This window comes from Mauremys reevesii, linkage group 1, assembly GCF_016161935.1.
Source record: "Mauremys reevesii isolate NIE-2019 linkage group 1, ASM1616193v1, whole genome shotgun sequence".
Lineage (NCBI taxonomy): Eukaryota > Metazoa > Chordata > Testudines > Geoemydidae > Mauremys > Mauremys reevesii.
In genome coordinates, this window is record NC_052623.1 from 180,850,650 (window position 1) to 180,875,163 (window position 24,514).

Sequence of the window (24,514 nt, forward strand, 5' to 3'; positions counted from 1 at the left end):
AAAACAGCAGTGAAACATGCTAAAAGCTCTATGGTGAAGTACATAAATACTTAATAACTTGGGGTAAAGGCTTCTGTTTTCCCAGAGAAAGCAAAAGCTTCTGGTTTTAGGCATGAAGTTTCCAATGTTATTTTCCAAGGTTTGCTCAAATGACCAAACACAAAGATTAACTGGGCACTCACTGAATAGTGTAAGCTAGTATTCAGTTTTATTTTAGAGAGGCCGTGTGGTTATTTAATACTGCTTCCTTCCAGCAATGATAAAGCGGGAGAGACCCACTGGTTGAGATTTAAGATATTAATAAACTATAAAAAAGGTTATATCATGGACATTGACTACCCATTTATTAAGAATCATTTTCTCCCACAATACCACTTAGTCTCTGTACCATGCATCCAATGTTCGCTTTTTAATCTTAGGTTTGTATTATTGTAGATAAAGTATAGTCTAGTATACCTTTTTCTTTCTATTTATCTTATTTATAAAAGTAATAAATTATTTCTTAAGGCAGGGATATTTTCTGTTTTGAAGGTTCTGAAGACATGTACAAATAGGAATGGTAGAGGAACCTTTTAAAGGAGAGCCTTGCCATTAATCTCTTTTTCCTTTCCCTTCTGTCACTATATATAAAATAAAAATATAGATATATTAAAATAGATGTACTTAGATAGTATCAGGAGACAGTATCAGGAGAATAAGACCCTGCATGCAAAATTTAGTTTCATTTTTCATGGGTTCAAAGGTTAAGAGAAAATGTCTCCTATGGTTCGGAATATTTCTTGTCTTTTAAAGAGTGCTGTACTGTTTGCTGTCTAATTTATATACACCTTTTCCTCTCTTGACAAATTGCATGAATCCGTACAATCCAGGTCAATAATGGCCAGGAAACCTTCATGTGTTTTCTGCTAAATCCTTCCATCGCAGAAAGTGGAGTTTACCTCTGTGGAAGAAAATAAATGATCCAGCCCACAGACCCTGAAGATACACTAGGGCAGAGACGCCCTGGGACACAGAGTCTGTAACCTCTGCAGCAGTTCTTCTTGCCCTAAAGTTCTATCCTGCCTCCAGGGACTCCTCAGCCAACACCTGCCCCTCTTCAAACCAGTCCTAGGGTAGGTCTATACTCACCGTCCGGGTCGACGCGGTGAGTTCGACTTCTCGGAGTTCAAACTATCGCGTCTAATCAAGACGCAATAGTTCGAACTCTCCGCGCGCTCCGGTCGACTCCGGAACTCCACCACCGCAAACAGCGGTGGCGGAGTCGACCTTGGAGCCGCGGAGTTCGACCCCGCCATGTCTGGACGGGTAAGTCAGTCGAACTAGGGTACTTCGAGTTCAGCTACGCTATTCGCGTAGCTGAACTTGCGTACCCTAGTTCGACCCCCACCTTAGTGTAGACCAGGCCCTAGACTAGAGGATAGGGATGCCTCCAAAGAAAAAGGTAATACAGACACCTGTTGTTTGTGATGGGTAAAATGGGGGAACAATGCATGCTCTTCTCTGGCCCTCCTCCATTCTACACATTTTCACAACCACAGACATACAGGGAGCACTCCATATTGTCAGGTGTGGGTATATTTGGGGTTTTGGAGGTGCTGACATTCCTTCCATGTGGACAAAAGGAAGTCTGAGTACAGCAAAGGAGACCTCTGTGTCTTGTCCTGTTCTGAGCCCCTCAAGCTCTACTGGCTGTTGTACCTCCACAGCTTGCCCACACTGCAGTGTAAGCCTGGCCCAACGTCTTTTCAGAACTGAACTTTACAGAAGTTCCCTGGACACAGCTTGGTTAATTGCAGTGAAAGAATTGCTGGCACGATTTACCTGCTTCTCCCATGATGCAGTCCACTTTGCACAGGCTTGTTGTGGTCAGTTCCCATTGCAAACACAGAAGGCTCTCTGATGGTGTGTTTGCAGCTCTGTAGTCAGAAGATAATGGAAGGGTTAATGCTGACTCACTGAGCTGCTGCAGTATGCCAAGGGAGCTTGCTTCCATTTTCTCTGGAGTTGACTGTAGAGTTTTGAGATAGAGAGGACAAAGGAAGTTGGCCTATGGGATTGTGGGATACTTTTTAGAGGACTACCAGGACCTGAGTCAAGAGTGGCTGCATCTACACTGCTAAACAATAAGGCTTGAATCCTGGGTCATGGCTTGATTACAGCTCAGATTCTGCAGCCCTACAGTCCTGAGTCCAAGCCCTGGGGTAGTGCTATTTGTGCATAGACAAAAGAGTTAGGCTTGAATTTGTTCCCAGGTTTACATTGCAGTTATTTCCATCTCACATATTATCCCTAATAATACAGGTTCTGCAGGCCACATTGGTTCTTCAGTTTCAGCTAGAGTGACCAGGCGTCTAGTTTTCAACCGGAACACCTGATCAAAAAGGGACCCCGGTGGTTCTGGTCAGCATCGCCAACCAGGCCGTTAAAAGTCCAGTCGGCGGCACTAAGGCAGGTTAGTCCCTACCTGTTCTGCTGGCACCACTCTGTGTCCCAGAAGCAGCCAGCAGGTCTGGCTCCTAGGCATGGTGTGGTGTTTAGATGTTGCTTGTAATTATTAGAACTGGGAGCACTGGCTGTTGGGAGTCTGAAAGGACAGGAGACAGGAGGTGCGGGGGGAGTTGAGGAGGCAGAGTGAGAGTTACAGAGGGTGCAGCAGCAGCTTGGTAAAGAGGTTTCCACTTTAAAAATAAAGTCCTATTGAAGTTTGTTAGTATCTTGCCTGATTGATACAACACATGGCGGCCACGGGGCTCCACATGCTTCCTCCACCCCGAGCACCAGCTCTGCACTCCTATTGGTGGGGAACCATAGGCAGGCAGCCTGCCTTCGTCCCCCCCGCTGTACTGTTGACCAGGAGCCGATGTAAGCCAGATCCCCAGCCCCCTGCCCCAGCACTGAGCCCCCCCTCAACCCAGAGCACCCTCCTATACCCCAAACCCTTGCCTGAGCCCAGAGCCCGCACACCCCCGCAACCCCACCCCATGCCCCAGCTCAGAGCTGCCTCCCACACCCTGAACCCCTCATCCCCGGCCCCAGTCCAGAGCCCTCACCCCCTCCTGCATCCCAACCCCCTGCCTCAACCCGCAGCTTCTCCTGCACCCCAAACCCCTCATCCCTGGCCCCACCCCAGAGCCAGCACCCTCAGAGCAGAGCCCTCACCCGTCCCACACTTCAACTTCCTGCCTTAAGCTGCAGCCACCTCCCACAATCTAAATCCCTTGGCCCTACCCCCCAGCCTGGAGCCTCCTCCAAACCTGTCATCCCCAGAGCCCACACCCCAACTCCCTGCCCCAGCCTGGAGCCCCCTCCTGCACCCTGAACTCCTCATTTCTGGCCCCACCCCAGAACCTGCACCCCTAGTTGGAGCCCTCACCTCCTCCCATACCTCAACCCCTTCCCCAGTCCAGTGAAAATCAGTGAGGGTGGGGAAGAGTGAGCCACTGTGGGAGGGGGAATGTAGTGAGCGGGAGGCAAGGCCTCAGGGAAGGGGCTGGGCAGGGGTGGGGCCTCGGGGAAGGAGCAGGGCTCGGGTGTTCGGTTTTGTGTGACTAGAAAGTTGGCAACCCTAGTTTCAGCACTATAACCCACTGCCGTTTCAGAATTGCTGACTTAGGGCCCCAAACTCCTCGATGACTTGCATGTATAAGTGAAACAGGATGGAGCCCTTAATTTATTGTTTTGGGAGATTTATTTAAGACCAGATCCAAAGCCCAATAAAAATCAATGGCTTTTGTGTCAGGCCCTTAATCATGGAACTGGAGGGTAATGGAAGAGTCAGAGGTTAAGAAGGATGGTCCAGTGTTTAGGGAGCTAGCCTGGGATGCCACAGTTCTCCTTTGTGACCTTGGGCAAGTCACTTAGACCCAGATCCTCAAAGTTATTTATGCACGTAGCTCCCACTGAAATGAGTGGAAAACTAGTTCTCACTTAAACCAGTGGGAGATTGATGCCTAAATACTTTTGAGCATCTGGATCTTGGTCTCTTTGAGTCTCAGTTGGCCATCTGCAAAATGGGGATAGTAGCACTTCCCTACCTCACTGGTCCACAGATGTTATGAGGGTAACTGCATTAAAAAGCAGAGGTGCTCATAAACTATGTGGGCAATATAAATAGGATACACAGATAATTACGCTGCATGATATTTTAACTTCATAGATCTTTAATGAAAGTAAAATAAATTAAACATTTCTGAATATATTAATATTCCTTTGTTTTTCAGCCATCTTCTTAAAATGGCGAGTAAAGCATTACAAACAGATTAACAGATTTTAATGCTAGAAGCATCTACACTCGCTTCATTTAACTATTACTTTAATATTATTGTATTAACCGCCAAGTGGAATTGTCTTATGAACATGTTCATGGGTTTTATTCACTTTCTTCTTCTCGAACTAAATATCTTCGATTCTCCTCGCTGCCCCCTCCTATCCCCCGGCTCCAGGTCCCCCGCCCCCTCGGCTCCCGCCTCTCAGCCGCCTCCCCCCTCTCCGCCGCCGCCGCCCCCGCCCCCGCCCTAGTCCCCCCCCGCCGCCTCCCCCCCCCCCCCCCGCCCCCCCCCCCCCAGCGCCCCCCCGCCCCGCCCCCCCCCCCCGCCGCCGCCCCCCCCCCCCCCCCCCGCCGCCCCGCCCCCCCCCTCCCCCCCCCCCCCCCCCCCCCACCTCCCCGCGCCCCCCCCCCCAACCGCCCGCACCCCCGCTCCCCCGCAGCTCCCCCCCAGCGCGCTGCCCCCCGGCGCCCCCAGCCCCCCCCGCCCCCCGCCCCCGACCCACCCCCCCCCCCTCCAGCCCCTCCCGGCTCCCAGCGCCCAGCCCCCCTCCGCCCCGCCTCCCCCAGCCCCGCCCGCCCCCCCCGCGCCCCCGCCGCCCTCCAGCCGCCCCCCCCCCCGACCCACCCCCCCCAGCCCCCCGCCCCGGCTCCCCCAGCCGCTCCCCCCCCCAGCCGCCCGCGCCGCCCCCAGCCCCCAGCCCCCCGGCCCCCCCCCCCCCGTGTCCCCCCCCGCCGCCCCCGCCCCCCTCCGCCTCCCGCCCGCGCGGTTCCCCAATGTATTATTGCCATATTGGTTTTTTTTTTTTATCTTATCATCGGTTATCTCGCTTTTTTTTTGGCAAACCCCTAGGCCAGCGACATAACAGGGTTCAACTGTACTATGATAATCTTGTCTGTCCTCCTGCAGAAGACAGGCCATAGAATTGCACACTCTATCAAGCCCAATACAGTAACTAGTTGAACTAGAGCATATCTTTTAGAGAAGCATTTAATCTTGATATAAAGACTTCAAGTATGCTTTGCAACATTTCCTATTTCTTTCAACATGGAAACCCAGCCATTCAATATAGGACATAGATTCCCCTGAAGTAAGTAAGTAAGTAAATCTGTTTACATGCTTAAATAGTCACTCACACGACCTTGCTTCACTTACTTTTTTTTTTTGCTTCATCATTTTGGGGCATACCGTAAACATTACATTACTAAATGGTGCTGCTTTGGGATGCGGAAATGTATTTATAACTGCAGTTAATCTTCAAGCAGGCGAGCAACTATTTTTGGTGTGCACAACCTCGGGGCTTCGTTTAAAAAAGTTTGTCATTTAAAAGAATTAGTCCTATAAGTTGGTGGAACACATCTTTAACAGTTACTAAGCATGTAGGGAAGACACATAATTGCCTGAACAGATTTTTCTGATTTATCAGCTTTTCTTTTACCTAAAACACTGACATTTTCCTTCATGTTATTGTCTCTTCCAATACCTTGGACAGATGTAATTGAAGAAAAACAATATCATGGAAGCTGATGGTTGCTTTCATTAAAAGACAAAAACAGACCTTATTTCTATAAGCCGTAGGTTTTCTGCGTGCCAAAGGAATTCACTATACGGAGAGAATAGAAGTTTCTCCCCATGTTGTACATAATAATCAAGGACCATATTCAGCTATTCAGTTAAAATCTAAACGTTAATAATTTGAATTTATTAATTTAGATGGTCACTAAATTGCAGCTTTTCTCCATAATTTTTTTAGGAAGATTTAAAACAAAAATGACTGCTTACTCATTAAATATGTTTTCATTTCTGCATAGGTTTATACATAATTAGCAAGAATATCCATTGCATTAATAATGCAAATCTTAATTACATGTTAGAAAATTGATGTTACCTCCTCTAAGCTACATTATTGCATAGGCTTTCTCTAGAGCAAGATTATTTGGATAGCAGTCTCTTGAGAACCTCAGGTTTTGTGCTGTAGGTTTTCCACAGCTATGTGGTTTATGAACTCATTTTTTGTGCAAGGGTGAATAATAAACTTGACTGGCTCATTAATAATGCTGTTTAGACACCTGTACAAATCTTTTTGTTTGGAAGGGTGATGGAGCTTATGCTTATTAATAACTCTAAAAATAAATGTCTTAACCATTATACACTGACAAACATTTCATTCTCCCTTTCCTTTTCTTATTAGAAAAATGAGAAACATGCACGTGTACAAATTAAGGTGAGAGTAAAAAGTGTGAAAATCCTATTAATACTTCCTAATTTTATACTATTTGGATTGTAGACTTTTCTTATTAAACATTCCATCCAACATGTAAGAACCTGTTCAACAATATTAGAAATAACCTATTTTCTTTTCTTATTAATCATTATTGCACATGCTTTGAAGTGCCTGTTGGTGTACTACCTGAGAGTTTTCATGATTTTTCTACATTTTCTAACTAAACTCTTTTCTACCTGAAAGGGAAAAAAAAGAGTTCTGGCTTATATACGTGGTCCCCAACCAACAGCCTAGAATTTTTCATTACAAGCATTACTTCATTTTGAAAAACAGACCAAAGTAAAGTGTTAAAGAAAAATAATTGACTTCCTCACTTTTATCTTAGTTGTTGCAGAATGACTTCTTTATTAATCGCTGAGAGATTTATTGATAAAAATTCCTATATAAGAGATTTTTACTATTTTTTGTTATTACAGAGAACAATTAGAATGTGAAACCCCTATGAATAAGTTTCATTGGGGAATTTCATTAAAATGAATTCTAAATGGGACAATGTAAAGTTTTGTCCATCATGTGTCTGGAGAGGGAAGTGGTATTTGTGACATGATGGTTGACTTTGCAGATAGCTGTATACAGCATACAACCCTTTGTGACAAGTAGGAGCAAATTTACTTGGAAATGAGCTTTTGCTAAGCAAGGAGGACCTAGCAAATAGTTCACAATGTTTAGTTTATTTGATGAATTTCACTCCCCTCTGTTTGTGAAATGACTAGCACCAGTTTATAATCCTCTCTAATTAATTTGTTCAAAATTATTTGCCAATTTTATGGAAATAGCAAGATTTTTATCATGCTTGTTTGCAGGTCACTGTCAGACTTCAGTATTTGGATCTTGAGCTGTGTTGGTTAGTTCTATCAGAACACAGGTTGTACGGTACCATTATGTTTCTTGACTGCACGTGGGTAACTCCTAAGAATATTGGTTCTTCTGGGAAGACTCATGATTTTCAAACTGAAAATTCACTTTCTGCTAATATTTTCCAGTATTTGTGAAATCAATGGGAGTTAGGCACCTAACCTAGTCAAGTGCTTTTCTGAATCCCACTAGGCACCTATCTGCATCCTTAGGTGTCTAAATACTGTTAAAAATCTGCCCCTCTGCTCTTTTTGGTGCTGTTTCCTTAAGTAGTCAGTGCTCTGATGCAGTTGTGAAAATGCTTATCTGGGCAAGGAGATAGTTAATAAAGTTAATAAAGAATCTTAACTGTAGTAGATCATTTTAAAAATGGAGTTATGCACTTTTCTGGACTAAATGAGTCCACAGTGAGTCTGAGGGCATGGCCACACTTGAGAGTTAGAGCACATTAAAGCAGCCAAGTGCGCACTAACTCATGATGCGTCCACACTGGCAAGGCATGTAGAGCTCTCTGACTCCGCAACTAGAGCGCTCCTGGTACTCCACCTCGGTGAGTGGAATAACATTAGATGCGCCCCTGCTGGAGCACTGCGGCGCCAGTGTGGATGCCCTGGTCTGTTAATGTACTCTGATTGGCCTCCAGAAGTGTCCCACAATGCCTGTTCAAGCCACTCTGGTCATAAGTTTGAACTCTACTGCCCTGCCCTCAGATGACCAATCATCAGACCCCACCCTTTAAATTCTCTGGGAATTTTGAAAATCCCCTTCCTGTTTGCTCAGACAGGCGTGGAGTGCTCTTAGCAAATCTTTCAAGGTGATCGTGCCTCCATGCACCAGGCGATTCCCAGTATGGAACAATGGCGAGGTGCTGGACCTCCTCAGTGTTTGGGGGGAGGAAGCTGTCCAGTCCCAGCTGCGATCCAGCCATAGGAATTACAATACCTTTGGGCAGATATCAAGGGACATGATGGAAAGGGGCCGTCACTGGGACACTGTACAGTGCAGGGTTAAAGTGAAGGAGCTGCAGAATGGCTGCTGCAAAGCCCGCGAGGAAACAGCCACTCCGATACTGCCTCTGCGACCTGCCGTTTTTACAAAGAGCTGGACGCGATCCTTGGGGGCGACCCCACATCCAGTCCGGTACCACCATGGACACTTCAGAGCCCAGTCCAACAAGGCAGGAGGAGTAGGAGGAGCAAAGCAGGAGCGAGGGTGCTGAAGACACTCCGGCATCCCTAGATGCATGCAGCCAGGAGCTGTTCTCAAGCCAGGAGGAAGGTAGCCAGTCGTGGCAGCCAGTGGTTGGGGAAGGACAAACACCACCGGAGGTTCCCAGTAAGCTGCTTTTATTTTGGGAAGGAAATTATTTGGTGCGGGCTCTTGGGGCGAGGAGGGTTAGGGCTGCATGCGTGCCTACATGCAGAATAGGGCGTTGATGTACTCTCTCACATTGTGGTAATCGGACTCAGTGAACTCTTCAAAGGTCTCATCCAGAACTTGGGCAATGCGCTTGCGCAGGTTTCGTGGGAGAGCCACTGTGGTCCTTGTCCCAGTCAGGCTAACATGTCCACACCACCTTGAGATCTCAGTCATCCGTGTTATTACCGGCCGAGAGGCTGCAAAGAATCAGGAAGAGGCCACGTAGAAGCAAAGAAGACATGCTGCATGAAGTCATGCAGCACTCCCTTAATGAAAATCAAAAAGTGCAGGAGTGGCAGGAGAGTGAAAGGAACGTCCGCCAGCATAATGCGGATCGCCAGAACCAAAGCACGGAGCGGCTGATAAGCGGCACGGAGCGGCTGATAAGCATCATGGAGCACCAAGCGGACTTGATCCAGGCACTTGCAGCCATGCAGGAGGAGCACTACTGCACCCGCCCCAACCCCCTTCAGCCCTTGTCCCAAAACTCTTTCCCTTGTGCCCCCATGCCATCTCCAACCCATTTTCCCCAACATCTGGGTTCTTATCGCCACCAGCTGCCTCCAAGACCTGTAGCTTCACCACCCAGCCCTTACCCACTCCACTCACCCCCCATCACCATGCAGGATAGCCAGCCTGAAGTGCAGCACTCCTTGCACAGCACTCCAGACAGGAAGGCTGAGTATGATAACAGGACTTACACAAATCTGCAATTGTACTGTTCCCCATCCCACCCCCTTACCCTTTCTGTTTCCCAAGCAGTTGAATTTCTTTTCAATAAATGCATTTTCTTTTCAATAAATGGATTTTTTGCTTTGAAAACATTCTTTATTATTGCATAAAATAAAAGATACCTTAGCCCAGGAAACCAACAGGCATTGCAAGTCAGTGTATCATATGTAGCAAACACAGATTACTACTCACATTGGAACCACTGCACTTCACTCCCGTGCCGGGAACCAGACATTATTGGTGGCTTTCAGCCTCAAATTGCTCCCTCAAGGCCTCCTTAATCCTTGCAGCCCCGTGCTGGACCCCTCTAATAGCCCTGCTCTCTGGCTGTTCAAATTCAGCCTCCAAGTGTTGAACCTCCGAGTTCTATGCCTGAGTGAATCGTTCACCCTTCCCTTCACAAATGTTATGGAGGGTACAGCACGCGGCTATAACTGTGGGGATGCACTGAAAGATGGCACAAATTGTGGATGGAAGCAGAGGGATTGATGGGATGTGAACCAATGCATCACAGGGCATTGGGACAGGACCCTGAATGTCCCGCATCTCCCGCCCTCTTCCCACAAGCCACAGCACCAGAATGGGAAGAGGTGCTCTGTGGGATAGCTGCCCACAATGCACCTCTCCCAATGCTGCTGCAAGTGCCGCAAATGTGGACACGCCAGTGCATTTGCAGCTGTCAGTGTGGACAGACTGCAGCGCTTTCCCTACTGCTCTCTGCAAAGGGTGGTTTAACTCAAAGCATTCTAAATTTGCAAGTGTAGCCATGCCCTGAGAATATGAATAGTTGCTTGTTGTGCTCCCAAAACTGGGTTATTTGAATGATTGCACTCCAGCTTTTGAAAGCACATAGCTAGGAGCAGTTTTGTTTCTCCACAGAGATGTGTGATGAGAACTGATGAATACGGTTCCAGTTTCATCTCTAATAGCAGGAGCAAACCATGTCGATTTTCAGTAATGATTTTTTTTCCTAGTCATTTAGGGTGGGATTTTGAAAAGGCACCTAACTCTGCTTTCATTGTTGTCTTCAGTGGGACCAAAGTCAGGCCAATACTGAACAATTTTCAAAATTGCGCCCTTACATTTTTTATTTTTTCTAATGCAAAAACACATGTTCCAGTGTATTAAGAAGAGAGAAGGAAAAAAGTTTTTTAAAAAAGCAATTAAATCATCTTAATAAATTAAGTTTATTTGCTATGCAGTGGTGGAGAGGGTTCTCAAACTGAGTTTCCCTCTGATATTGAAGGATACCAAACACATGTTATATAATTGCACTGAGGCGATATGAGGTAATCATGATTTTTCTACTTGTGATTTAATGAAACTTTCACTGGCAAAATGTCAAATCTCCATTTAAAATGAACAACTGAAATATGTAAAGCTTATAAAATTTAAAACTACAGAGATTTCTCATTAAAAGCTTATTGATTTAACTTAATTTAGTTTAATTACTATGTAATACTTTAAAACTTAAAAGTGATGAGTTTGGAATAATGCAATGTATTGCACAGTGGTAAAAATGTCAATTTTTTTTTAAAAAAGGACTTACTAATGTCACTGCCTGTTTCATGACCCTCTATCGCCTTGCTTTAGTATATTGTGAATAGGGCTTATAAAACAGTGTACTATAACAGAACAGCAGCAGGTTGTGGCAGACTTTATTTTAATCCAGGCAATAAAAGAAATCCACCATGGTACACAGCAGTTTCACTAAGATACAGCTTGGTAGGCAACAGCGCTATAGTAATATTATTAATAGCAATAGAAATGCCGGGTCAGTGGATGGGTGAACCAATTTAAATAAAATGTCACTATTTCTAAGCAGTCGTGTCAGGAAGATTTGGATTCTGATCTCAGGGATTTTAATTGCATTGGCTTCAATGAAGTTTACACCACTTTAAAATCAGGATTAAATGAGATAAGAATTAGGCCTCAAGACTGGGTGATTCCACTGATAGCTAGGAGAGAAGTTAGTCAACATAGGATGATGATTAATAAGTGATACGTGTTGACATACTAATCTAGTTTATTTACAATCTTTGAACTGATACTGAATATAAAAAATATAACAAATCACAGGTACTGAAGTGCAAAACACAAAGGAGTCTGGAAACCTGATGTGTTCAGATTAGAAATGGTCAAAGCCAAGACTGTGTTTTGGTTGTGCAAAACTCATACCTTGTTTGTATGCCATAAAGTGTTGTGTTACAACCATGCTGCTGAGTAGGCAGAGGTACAAAGCTAATTGAACAGCTATATAGATGATTTTGTGTGTGTGTGTAATGGTAACAGGTTACTTTTTTTTCCCAATGAAAGTGTCTCACGGAGACCTTTTGTCTTCCTTGCATTTACTGTTGTATTTATTCATCTCACACACAACATATCCCACCCCCGGTGTTCTGATTTGAAGATTTTGCAATTTTGGATTTTCCTACTATTTTGTAAAATGAACAGTTACTGAGGTAGGATTGGTCTGAAAGATATGATGATAAGTTGGAGTTCAGTATCCAGTTGGGGATTGCCATTAGTAATGGAACATAAAATATCTTAAATCTTCAGTTTTTAGTATTTTAGGCACTCTGGACATACATATAAAGCCTGAGATTTTCAAAACCAGCTCAGAGATTTGGATGCCCAGTTATGGAAATTGGCACTCAACTGTGAGGATGGTGGTGCATCAGGGCCATTGTCGTGAAAGGTAGTACTGATCCTCTGAGGTCCCAAGGTGTCTTTTAGTGTGGCTTCAGGTGATATGTAAACTGGAAATCCGGGGTTTACATTGGAAAGAAATCTACGGATAAATAGAAGAAAATGAAAACTATCAGATGCAGTAAGAAGGAATAAATGCTTTTTTATTATTGAGGCTCAAATCTTGGTACTATTGAGGACAATGGCAAAGGCCTCATTGACTTTCTTGGGAGCAGATTTGGTCCAAATGGAATACATGATTTTTTATTACTTTCTATGGGACAAATCTTGCTCTCCATAGAAAACTGGTGGGCAGAGAATTATCTACAGAAAATTCTGAAAGGTCAGAGTACAAGAATTTCTGCTGAAATAAGGGATGGTTTATGAATTCCTATTGAGAACTTGGCAAGGATCCAAGCCCCAGAGAGTCTGAGGACTGCAGGTAAATCCAATGCCATGGGTTATGTTCACAGCATACACAGAGAAGTTAGATAAAAATAAACACTCTTGCTTGAAGATTGCAGGGTTTAACATCATTTTGATTTCTAAGAAATAAAGTAGTAACACACAAGAACCCAAACCCAGCCAGAAACAAAGCAGGCTGCTCCCTAAAGCAGAGAGGCACAACTCACTACACCTTACTATAGGCTGGCTGGTTGCTGACCCAGCTCTCACAGGCTTCCCAGGAAACCCCCCTGAAATTTCAAGTGTCAGTCTACAATTTTAGCACAGTTTTATAATACACATACTAAAGAGCTCCTTGTGCTGCTCCCCTGGCAGGTATGTAGTGAGGCCTGCCACTCAGGAGTCATGGTTAGAAATTAACACTTTATTTTCTAATGCCAGTCAAATGACCAGAATGGGTAGTACCCTTGTCACGTAACATGTCAATAGCTACTCTTCTAAGATAGCTCCTCATAAGTGCTTCACCAACTGGCCTTCCTTCCTGTGCAAAGGCAAGTCTCCCTCTCTTAGAGGTGTTGCAGACCTGGAGAAAGCAGTTGCTCTTTTGGAGCAGCATTACCTCTTGGATGGATATTCAGTAAAATATGCCCAAGTCTCCAGGAGACACACTACAAAGATTGTGGCAGCTCCCCTAGCCCTGCCCCTTCCAAAGCAGCAAAGCAATGGGTTAGGTCAGAGACAAACAGGAACATGCAACAGAACTACTGCAACGCACCTTCCAGGATCCCTATCCAGATATATACTCATCTGGTCTATTCTGCTAGCCATGCTGGAGAAGCACATTTCTGATAAAGATATAGATCTATTTTAAATAGATGTAAATAATGAACAAATTAAAATGATGTCTACTTGTGAAGTACATCTATAAAATGCATAATACAGTATTTATAAAAATAAATAAATCAGACAAAATACTCTGGGTCATCACATTAAGCCAAAATTTACATTAGAGAAATTAAGTGGTGTCAGCAGTTGAAATGTATTTTACATAATTAACATTTCTATTTATAACTCCCACATGGAAGTGGTAAACACAATCCAATAAATTAAGTGTTGTATGTGGTTAATTTATTGCATTTTCTTCCTAAAAGACTGAAAGTCAACTTCTCAAATATAGATTGTCTCGTGGTTTCAATTAGATTTGCACCTGCTTATGCCAGGGCTGCATTTGGCCCACAATCCTGACTTTCCATTTATTTTCTTTCATCTTGCAGTAGCCAGTTTACATTAAAAAATAGATAAAATGAAGCTCAATTCAGTGGCTCAAAATTAATCATGTTATGCACTGTTCAGAGGGGACGGAAATCTCAGTGCCATTCTAGAGGGTGCCAGATTCAATATTTCTAGGCTTCATCCTGTAAACTGAAATAGAAGTTGGTTACAAAGTGCAAATGATGCAGTATCTTGAAGGAAGCACTCTCTTTATTCTAGGCACATATCAGGTGATTGTTTGGAACGGCTGAGTCACTATCAATGTTACACTTCACTGTGTAGTTTCTAATACATGCAGTTGTGAGCACTTTGCTCTACATTCTACTGTGTAGTCTTCATTTGTGGGCAAGTGATTTTTGATTCTTCCCTTCATCCCTGGTGATTATGTCTTTTGAACTAGGCAGCGATCTTTCTCCCTTCCCTAATACAGAATTTGGTAGCCAAGTTTACCCACAGCAGGCTTTATTCTGCTTTAATCTTTATGATAAGGGGTTTTGCACACACTGGAAAGAAAGCTTGATCACTAAAAATGTTCCTTGGAGGATTGCTAGAGATTTGCCATATTTAAAGGGAAAGTTAAACAGAGGAGGTTTTTTTTCTCTTCTGGCATCCTGTACTGCACTCCTGTTGTGCTATCAATGTAGAAGCAAGTAGCATGATTTTCTTCGTCCAAATTTCTAAAAGACTTTGAATCGTGATTCTACTTTCTCCAGTACTATGTCAACAAAATTAGAACATCTTGCCTCCTGCCACACTCACACACAATAACACCAGCATGAACCCCAGGATGGGTAGCATTCTGTCCAGGACCAGGAACATATTTGCTGTGCATAAAAAAGATAGTATATTTAATCTTGTAGCCCTAGAAATGGGAATTTTCTAGCAATGGAAATGGGAAGCTTCCCCTATTTCCAAAGAGCCTTATTCTAGCCCCTGTGGAAGTCCTGGGATGTCAGACTTTACATTCGTGATTTTAAGAAAAATGCTATTTAAGTTATTTTTACTTTATTTGATGATTTTGTCTGAGTCCTGTTCAGTTGGATGCATGCTATAAAAGGCATCTGCCCTTACATGTGAAAATAGCAATATGTGATATATATATATAGATATATAGATAGATAGATATAGAATACATGATAGAAAATAGCAATATGTGAGATATATATATATAGATAGATAGATAGATATAGGTATAGAATACATGATAGTATGGTGTAGTAGAAAGGTAGAAGCAGGAGTTTCAGTATAATTCGCTCCTGGCAGTGTATATCTTAATGGTGACTGGCATCATGGGGGTGCCCAAGATAAGGAAAGAGTCCAAAAAGACTCCCCTCTTATACTGTCGAGGGGCACCCCTAGTGCAAGGACTGTATGCAGTTAGAGTCACTATCATCACTTGCCTGCCCAAACAGACAGAGAAGGGCAAAAGCAGGGCGTACCCTATTTTTCTCTTCAGTGCAGCGAGTGGTACAAACTGTTTATTTTTAAAGGCTGTACCAGGGGGTATCCTAGCACTCACTTTCCCCAGTGTGCCCATGGGCTTTTGCCTGATCTCCAGAAGCTCCTGCCAGCAACATCTTTATATGTACTGTGACAGACCCAGGCCAGTGGGGTACAGGAGTCTGGTAGAAGGCAAATATACTGGTCACTGGATGAATAGTTTTCTGTTCCCTGAGTGACCAGATCAGGGGCTGCACTAGACTAATCAGGAACCTGCTGGAACCAATTAAGGCAGACAGGCTGATTAGAACACCTGCAGCCAATCAAGGCACCTGGGTTTAAAAAGGAGCTCACTCCAGTTAGGCAGGGGGAGCCAGAGGAGAGGAAGTGCATGTGAGGAGCTGGAGCAAGAGGTGCAAGGAGCTGAGAGGGAGAGGGAGAGGGAGAGGGAGAGGGAGAGGGAGAGGGAGAGGGAGAGGGAGAGAGGGTGTGCTGCTGGAGGACTGAGGAGTACAAGCGTTATCAGACACCAGGAGGAAGGTCCTGTGGTGAGGACAAAGAAGGCACTGGGAGGAGGCCATGGGGAAGTAGCCCAGGGAGTTGTAGCTGTTGCGTACTGTACCAGGAGGCACTCTAGACAGCTGCAATCCACAGGGCCCTGGGCTGGAACCCGGAGTAGAGGGCAGGCCTGGGTTCCCCCCAAACCTCCCAACTCCTGATCAGACACAGGAGGAGTTGACCCAGACTGTGGGGAAGATCACTGATGTGAGCAAATCTGCCAATAAGTGCAGGACCCACCAAGGTAAAGGAGGAACTTTGTCACAGCACCCTACCATGGCTGTGGCTTATCTTGGCCATGAAGTGTGTGTAATTTATACAAAATATATGAATATAAATTATGCTTATGTATATTTTTTGTGTTCATGGAAGGATTGCTATAAGTGTATGTGCACACTATTATTCCATTCTGGGAAAACCTTTTACTCTGCATTTTATAATGATATATGCATAAAGCAGTTAACTGATAATAGAGTTTACATAGTTGCCAACTCTCACAATTGTATCTCAAGTCTTGTGATCTATGGTGGGGTTTGTTTTTTGGGAGGGGGTAGTGGGGAGGAGTTGGTATTTTTTTTTTAAGCCTTGGTACCTGGAATCAAGAGATTGCATAAGAAAATCAGCTTTTTCTTTTTTTAATAGTGCTTTTCTAGCCCTTCTGGTTGTGGAGAAAATCTTAAAAACTTGCACACATGTACTGATAAGGGTCAGGAATCAGAGGACAAATAAAACTAATCCGAAATTCATTATTTAAAAAACAACATGAATGTTGGTACCTGATTCATGATTTTTGAGAGCTTGGGGTTGGCATTATTGGATCTAGCATGAGTGCTTTGCACCATCCCATTATTACCTGACTTAGGCCTGGTCTACACTACATGGTTAAGTCAACACAAGGCAGCTTATGTCGACCTAAATGCAGATGTGTCTACACTTAAATTTTGCTCCCACCAATGATAACTGCCCCACTATGCCGACTTAATAACACCACCTCGCTGAGCGGTGTAAAGTCATAGTTGATGTAGTTAGTTCAACGCAGTGTCACTGTAGATACTGTGTAACTTATGTTGACTGTTACTGGCCTCCAGGAGCCATGCCACAGTGCCTGACACTGACCTCTGCATTGATACAAGTGCTCCTAGTGAGGTCGTGCACCACTGACACGAGGAGCATAGTGTGCACAGGCACAAGCGATGTAACAACTGCGGCAGCCGTATGCCAATATAACTTAGGTTGACATAATGTTGTAGTCTATACGTGGCCTAATATCCTTTGTTCCTGTTCTGCAATATTCCAGCTATGGTATTGGGGCATTTGGGACTTTGGTGAGCAAAGATTGACAGTTAGCTTTAATTGTTTAAACTAGTAAAAATTTTAATATGAAAGAATGTCCACCAAGGCAAGAAAGCGCCTACACTAAATTAAGACTTCCAAACTCATTCTGGATGAGACCATAGCCATTTACAAATTCAGGTTTTCAGTGTTTAATTTAGCATACGTCCTCTTGCACTGTCTTATGTCATGTCTTTGTGCTCACTCCACCTTTCTAGACCATTACTCTCTGCTTACTGCAGAACAGGAAGAGGGATGCAGCAATTAAAGGGTAGCCTTTATGGGTCAATTTTTTCAGAAGAAAACCTCTCCAAGGAGGTGAGATAACTAAGCATGGTGAGGTGAGAGATCCTCCTGTGCTCTTGAATCAACTCATCGCTGAACAATACCTGCTAAACTTTCTGCTCAGAGTACCTATGCTGTAGTGCTTCAGACATCAGAGTAGTGATAAAAAGATAGACAAGGGAAAGAATCCTTGCTAAGAAGCTTAACTAAAACAGTTTTCTGAGCATGATAGAGGACATTGGGTGCAGGACGATCACGTCTATACTGTCTTTAGGAGATCAAGTAAGTATTTAAGAGGACTGTGGAACTTTCAGCCGGGATTTTACTAGTTCTGTAGACTGTCAGAGTATTTTCTGATGCTATGATGATGTTATGTAATTCCTAGCTAATTGTAGGAGTGATATAATAAGTTGCATATTGCAAAGGCTTCAGTTTTGTAAAATGTCACAACAATCTATTGTATTACACACCTGCAGTCAGACAGGTAGTTGGGGCTACTTGTGAGTGACAACAGGAGACAGTATTTTCCAACTTGTTTATTTCCAGCAAGTGAAGCATGAACACATCATTAAGCTTGATGACAAGTACACAGTGCGTTTGAGCAAACGTCTAATGTTTGCTACTCACCCAAACCATGACTCCCTGTCTACTTATTTTTGGAAGTGTGCTGTCCCACTGCAGTAGCCTTTCCCTGCCACAGTGGAAAAACTCAAGAGTGGGGAAAAGCTCCAGCAGCTACCTACTGCTGGATTTTTCCCCCATGGCAGGGAAAGAATCTGGTAGTGGAGAAAGTCTCTAGTGGGGGACAGGTGGTTGCTGAGCCTTTCCCTGCTGTTTCCCATCTGCCAGAGGCTTTCACTGATACGTTTAGCTACACTCAGCAGTGTGGACACAGTCTGCTTTTTGCTACAGCATATAGATAGTACATGTACACTACACACAGTTGTCGGTGGCAGTGTGTAGTGTAGACATAGCCCCAGACACCTAAATGATATTCCAGATTTTCAAATTCAAGCACCTGAATAAGTGTCCAGATTTTCAAAAGTGCTGACCACTTGAGAACAGCGGGAACTGCTCAGTGCTGAGCAATTTTTATCTCTCCCTTATAATCCACATATTCCCAAACAAACTTTGTTTGGGTGAAGTTAAAGATGGGAGTATCTCTCAGTAACTAAACAATTACATTTTAAAAAATTACAGGAATGCTGTAGTTAGCAAGATCATTAAAAAGACAGGAAACTCAGAGTTAAGGTTAAATTTGAACAGAAGCCAAACATTAAAAATAAAACAGGGACCCAAATTAACTTAACTCTACCCCCTTTGAGATTCTAGCCACCCATCTTTCCTTCTTTGGAGATGAGAGTGGAAATATGGACCAAAGAATATTGGTTTTGTACTTGATTTCATGATACTTCATCACCATGGTACCCTTTTACTTTTTCGTATAAGCACTAGGTTTGCATATGCCGTCTCTGTGTCTGTGACACTTCAAAAATAGGCTGGAATCTGGCACACTGAGATGCTTCCAAGCAGGGGCGGCTCTAGAAATCCGGCTGCCCCAAGCAGCGCGGAGCGCTGCGCCGCCCTTCCCCGGTCCCGCGGCGGGTCCCGTCTTCCCGCGGCTCCGGTTGAGCTCCTGCCGGCATGCCTGCGGCAGGTCCACCGGAGCCCGGGACGAGCGGACCTGCCGCAGTCATGCCTGTGGGAGCTCAACCGGAGCCGCGGGAAGAGGGGACCCGCCGCAGTCATGCCTGCGGCAGGTCCGCTCATCCCGGGCTCCGGTGGACCTGCCGCCGGCATGCCGGCGGGAGCTCCACCGGAGCCAAATGCCGCCCCCCCGGGAAACGGCCACCCCAAGCGCCTGCTTGGCGCGCTGGTGTCTAGAGCCGCCCCTGCTTCCAAGTCCTCTCTGAAGCTAAAGGAAGCTGCAAGTACTCAACCCCCTGACAATCAAACCATTGGGCATGGATTGGAAACCTTACTTTTAGGCACCTATGTTTGAAAAAGTTGGCTTAAAGTTTTATGGTGTTATTTTTACAATGTCCTCTCTGTGTACCATAAATGTTGTGAAGATGGTCACATTACAGGATACCTGAAAAACTGAGATAATGAGTAGTTCAATTTTGTATAGGTAATGTTTTATAGCATTTTGAGGGTAAACAGATTTCAGTTCTGACTCCTTTTTAAACCTGTGAAGGGGCCTCTCAGCAACTATGCAATGACTGTAGCCTTAGGGATGGCTGTTTACATGCACCTCTTGACCCCATAATGGCAACTATGAGTACACCTACTCTCCCTCCACTGTAGATTATACTGATTGGAGTAGGAATATGTGTAAAGGGCTATTGCCACCTGGTATATAGGTGCAACAATAACACATTTTTGAAGCTAATGGGCATCAGCAGCTTCGGCTCAGCGCTGTGCAAGCTCAGCAGCTACCAGGTGCTGCTCAACATGGTCGCCTCCGCCTTCTGCCTGGGCTGCCTCAGCTTTGACCGCTACCTGGCCGTTGTGCGCTCGCTGCCGTGCTCACAGCCCATATGCCTCAGCACTGCTGGGGGGTGGGATAGCTCAGTGGTTTGAGCATTGGCCTGCTAAACCCAGGGTTGTGAGTTCAATCCTTGAGGGGGCCATTTAGGGATCTGGGGCAAAAATTGGTCCTGCTAGTGAAGGCAGGGGGCTGGACTCAATGACCTTTCAAGGTCCCTTCCAGTTCTAGGAGATTGGTATATCTCCAATTATTACCTTTTATTACTGCTCTCACTGGCCATGCTCTGGCTGCTGCCCACCCTGCTGGTCCTGCCCACCCTGCTGCTGTGTGACACGCAGCCCAGCCCCCAACCGGAATGCCGCTCCTGGAAATGTGCCACCCCAAGCACGTGCTTGCTTTGCTGGTGCCTAGAGCCGGTCCTGCTCCTAGCCAATTTTTGATCCATGGCATATACTTTGCCTCTTACATCACTACAACTTAGCTTATGTGTCTAAGCCTCTTGTGTGGGACTTTGTCAAGGGTCTTTTGGAAGTCTAGGTAAATTATGTCAACCAGTTCTCCTTTATCCACCACCATGTATTTGCAATTTGACATACTTGGGAAGGTGTATCAGGCATGAAAGAGTTACACCTAGTGCTATTAATAAAGACCATCCACTGTCTGAATGTATCTTCAAGCACCATAACTGAAAGTGGAACTTTCCAGATCACTTTAAATTAAATTGATTAATAATACATCATGTTAAAATGAATTTTTCATGGTTTGGGAGCTAATGTTCTCAATTATTTAGCAATGCAAAATGTAGGAAGCTCGCATACAAACAGCATGCAGGAGTTGATCCGTGAAACCTTCCTTTACAAACAAAATGATAAATAGGTTGTTTTTGTTTTTTGTAGGTTTTTTGTTTGTAGGGTGTGGTTTTTATTTTGTGGGTTTTTTTTTTTTTTTTGGAGTCTGTCATCATGCTGAAACGTGTTTGGTTTTTTGTTTGTTTTTTTCCATTCTAAAAACATTTTATCACCAAAACAAAAACAGGCCAAACACAAGGAGTGAAAAACCCTTTCCACTTACCAAGAAAATATATAAATTAACTAGAAAATAATATTCTTAATTTTCTCACAATTGAAGTGTGTTTTATGCTGTTATATCTGCTCCTTTAATTGTAAATTTCATAGTTTTCCAATATCACTCTAGGTTCTAAAGTAGAACTGAAACATATGGTAGTATCCTTTGAAAATCTTTGGGTGTTTAACTTCCAGTATCGATACTGTGCCTTTTTAGTGTATTCTCTGAAGCATTAATCACCATAGGAAGTTATATCTAAACATTTTATTATACTATAACATATAGAATCTAATGCAATGTATCATTTGGACTGTGTCATGTTTTGGAAACTAAATGATTCTTAATCCTCAATATATGTGAAAAAATATATACAGTTGGTTTTTTTAAATGCATAAATTCAGTTCAGATTTTTTTAAAAAGTCATGCTATTTGAAATGTGAATGAGTGGACTTGATTCTGGTCTCACTTACACCAGGGTAAATCTGGAGTTTTACCCCTCCATGAAGTTAAAGCATTGAGGAACTGTGAGAAAAGAACTAAGCCCATTGTGTCTTTTACTTTACTGATTGTCATTTTTCATAGGCTCATCAGACCAGATGCGAAAAGGGACTGAACACCTATAACTCTTATTGACTACAAGTGCTCAGCAGGTGTACAGTAATTCTCAGGATAGGTCCATAGAAATCCAGACACGGGAAAGACCTGTGAGGTCATCTAAAATATTTTCCTGCTAATGCAGGGTAGTTCCTTCTAGTATATTTTATAGGGTCTGATCCTGCATGCATTTTATGTACAGAACTCCCACTGACTTCAATGGGAGTTGTGAGTGTTGAGTGCAAGCAAGAGTGTCCCCCCACTCCCAATATGACACTCAATGCAGTTTTTAATATCTCAGGAGCTCAGGAGAGGGTGCTTCCACTTACTCTATTGACAGACTATTGTACAGCCTCGTGGGCGGTAGGTTATTTTTCTAACAGTCTAAATGACTTTAGACTTTATGTCATACATAATACACAGGAAAGGCCTGAGTCTGTCATTTTTATTCATGTTGAGTAACACCTTGCTATGTGAGTAATTCTAATGAGATCACTGGGACTTTTGGTATGGTAAAGTATTGTACGATGGCTAATCCTGCAACTTCTTCTGTATGGGAAGACTCCTTTACTAGTGCAGAGCTCCATTAAAGTCAATGGATTTACATGGGAGTTCAGGGGTTCACTCGTGCTGATTCTCAATTTTTTTTGTCATTTTCTCCCTTTCCTAAAAAAACCAAGGAATGATATTCAGGACAATTCACTGCACCTGAGTTACTTAATGTATTTGCTGTATACTGCTGTGTTTTGCCATCCAGAAGTTGCCATGTTCACAGCCATATATCACCATAAATGGATTTTGTTTGTTAGCTCTGAGAATTGTGAAATTATTTGGGAGATGGGCAACTGTGGCAAAATCTTCTTAAATTCCAGAAGGTATATTTACCAGTATGTTTTTTTGCATACAAAATTAGTGAGGGTTGATATTGGTTAGAGAGAGTGTGACTTTCTCTGAGAATGGGAAGACAGGATAAGTTACTGTACCAGGAGTCTTCCTATGTGACCGTTATTCAGCACAAAGGGTTGATGGAGAAATTATTACTAATGATATCCTTTTTACTATAGCAAATGAATTAATTTGATGGCAAATTAGTAGCCATGGCCTTGTATCTGAAGCACAGGAATGACACTTAGGAGGTCTGGGTTCTATTACTGGCCCTGTTTCTGACTTCCTGAATGGCCAAATGTAAATGACTATATCATTCTTCACTTCAATTTACTTTTTTGAAATGGGGATAAACTAAGACAGATGATCGTGCTCCAAGGGATGTTTTAAGGCTTCATTTATTAATGGGCACAAAGCCCTTTAAGATCTTTGATGGAAAATAAGTGCAAAGTTATTTTTTTGTAATCTATGAAATGGTATCCATGTTGAATGAAGATATTCAAAGAGGCCAGCAAAAGCACACAAAGGGACTCTACTGAGTATTCTTTTGTGGGGGTGAAAGTGAAGGATGAGAAAAAGCTGAAATATCAAAGTTAGATTTTTGGTTGGTGAGTGGTGTTGCCTTTTAGACAAACTTGTAAGCAGTGAAGTATTTTATTTGTGTTTTCTCTCAGATCAGTATCTAGTATATAAAAGAGCAAATACCTTTCTATTTCAACACCCCAAACATTGACTAGGCATATTGTATAGCAAATAAAATGTAGTATATGATGAGATATCAAAATAACCTTGTGACTAACTGTTCTCTATAGGGTGTTTGGAGCCTATCTATTTAAGGTACCTAGATAGTCTCCATTATCACAGTTTCTGAGCTCCTCACAATCTGTAGTGGATTTCTCCTCTCCATAATGCTATAATGTAAGGAAGTGTTGTTATCCCCATTTTAGAGGTGGACAACTGAGGCACAGGGAGATTAAATTACTTGCCCAAGGTCACACAGGAAATCTGTGGAGGAACAGGGACCTTGATCTTCTGAGTTCCAGACCAGCACTCTAGCCCCTGGACTATCTTTCAGCTCATCATATCAATCTTCCTTCCTCTTATGTTTCACTATCATGTTACAACTGCTTTATCCACTTCTATATGCCAGATAATCTTGACTATATCAAAACTTAGTCCCAAACTTGGGGTGGGAGGGAAATGAATCACAATAGAAAGAACTAGCCACTCTTAGACAAAACCTGTATGTTTGATAACATTAGTCATTAGTCAAAGCTTAGCAATCATTTCCCTTTTGTCAGTATGAACATTTCTTGGCGAATTGCAAACCAAGAGAAGCCTTCTTGGAGAAGATCATGGAGTCAGAACTGAGAAACCAGAGGCATTACTGAACATTAACAAAAGTTATGTGAGCTTTTCCTGGGGCCCCAACAGGCATGCACCTTAAAACAAAGCCAGAGAATGTAAGAACTGCAGTATGGTGATTCAAGGGTAAATTGGGCCTCTCCCTTACCTTTAATCAAGGGTGTGTGGACGTAGTCATGGGAAAACGTTATTACAAGTTTCAAAGCCAGGTGACCTTTAATCACTTTGCTTAACTAGGATTTTGCTTAATGTACTACATTCATGGTATAATCAAATGCATTATTTTAATCCCCCTTTATAAAATATAAAGTTAAAAGATAATGCAACCTTTTAAAGCAAACAAAGAAATGATTCTGTTATATTCATAGTTCTACTTGTTAGGTTTGGATAATCAATATCTACCAGAATATACTTGGGGGCAGCAGGGGGGGGGGGGAGGGAGGAAGAGCTGGTGCTTATAAAGAAAGATTATATTAAATTACTCAGAAATACAACAATATGTATTATCTTTCTGTAGAACCAACGGTGTGTTGCAACACAGTATAAACCATTAACTCCTAAGGTGTAACTATTCACTGT

The 24,514-nt window shown here is 43.4% G+C and overlaps 1 long non-coding RNA gene across 1 annotated transcript in view; it reads left to right on the forward strand.

Annotated features, from left to right (window-relative positions):
- The first annotated feature begins 1,253 nt into the window (after positions 1-1,253).
- The window catches only part of LOC120400678, a 66,477-nt gene continuing 43,216 nt past the window's right edge, over positions 1,254-24,514 (forward strand). Inside the window, exons 1-3 of the long non-coding RNA XR_005595971.1 lie at positions 1,254-1,305; positions 2,302-2,452; positions 6,457-6,489. This is a non-coding gene — a long non-coding RNA (uncharacterized LOC120400678). The remainder of the gene's footprint in view (positions 1,306-2,301; positions 2,453-6,456; positions 6,490-24,514) is intronic.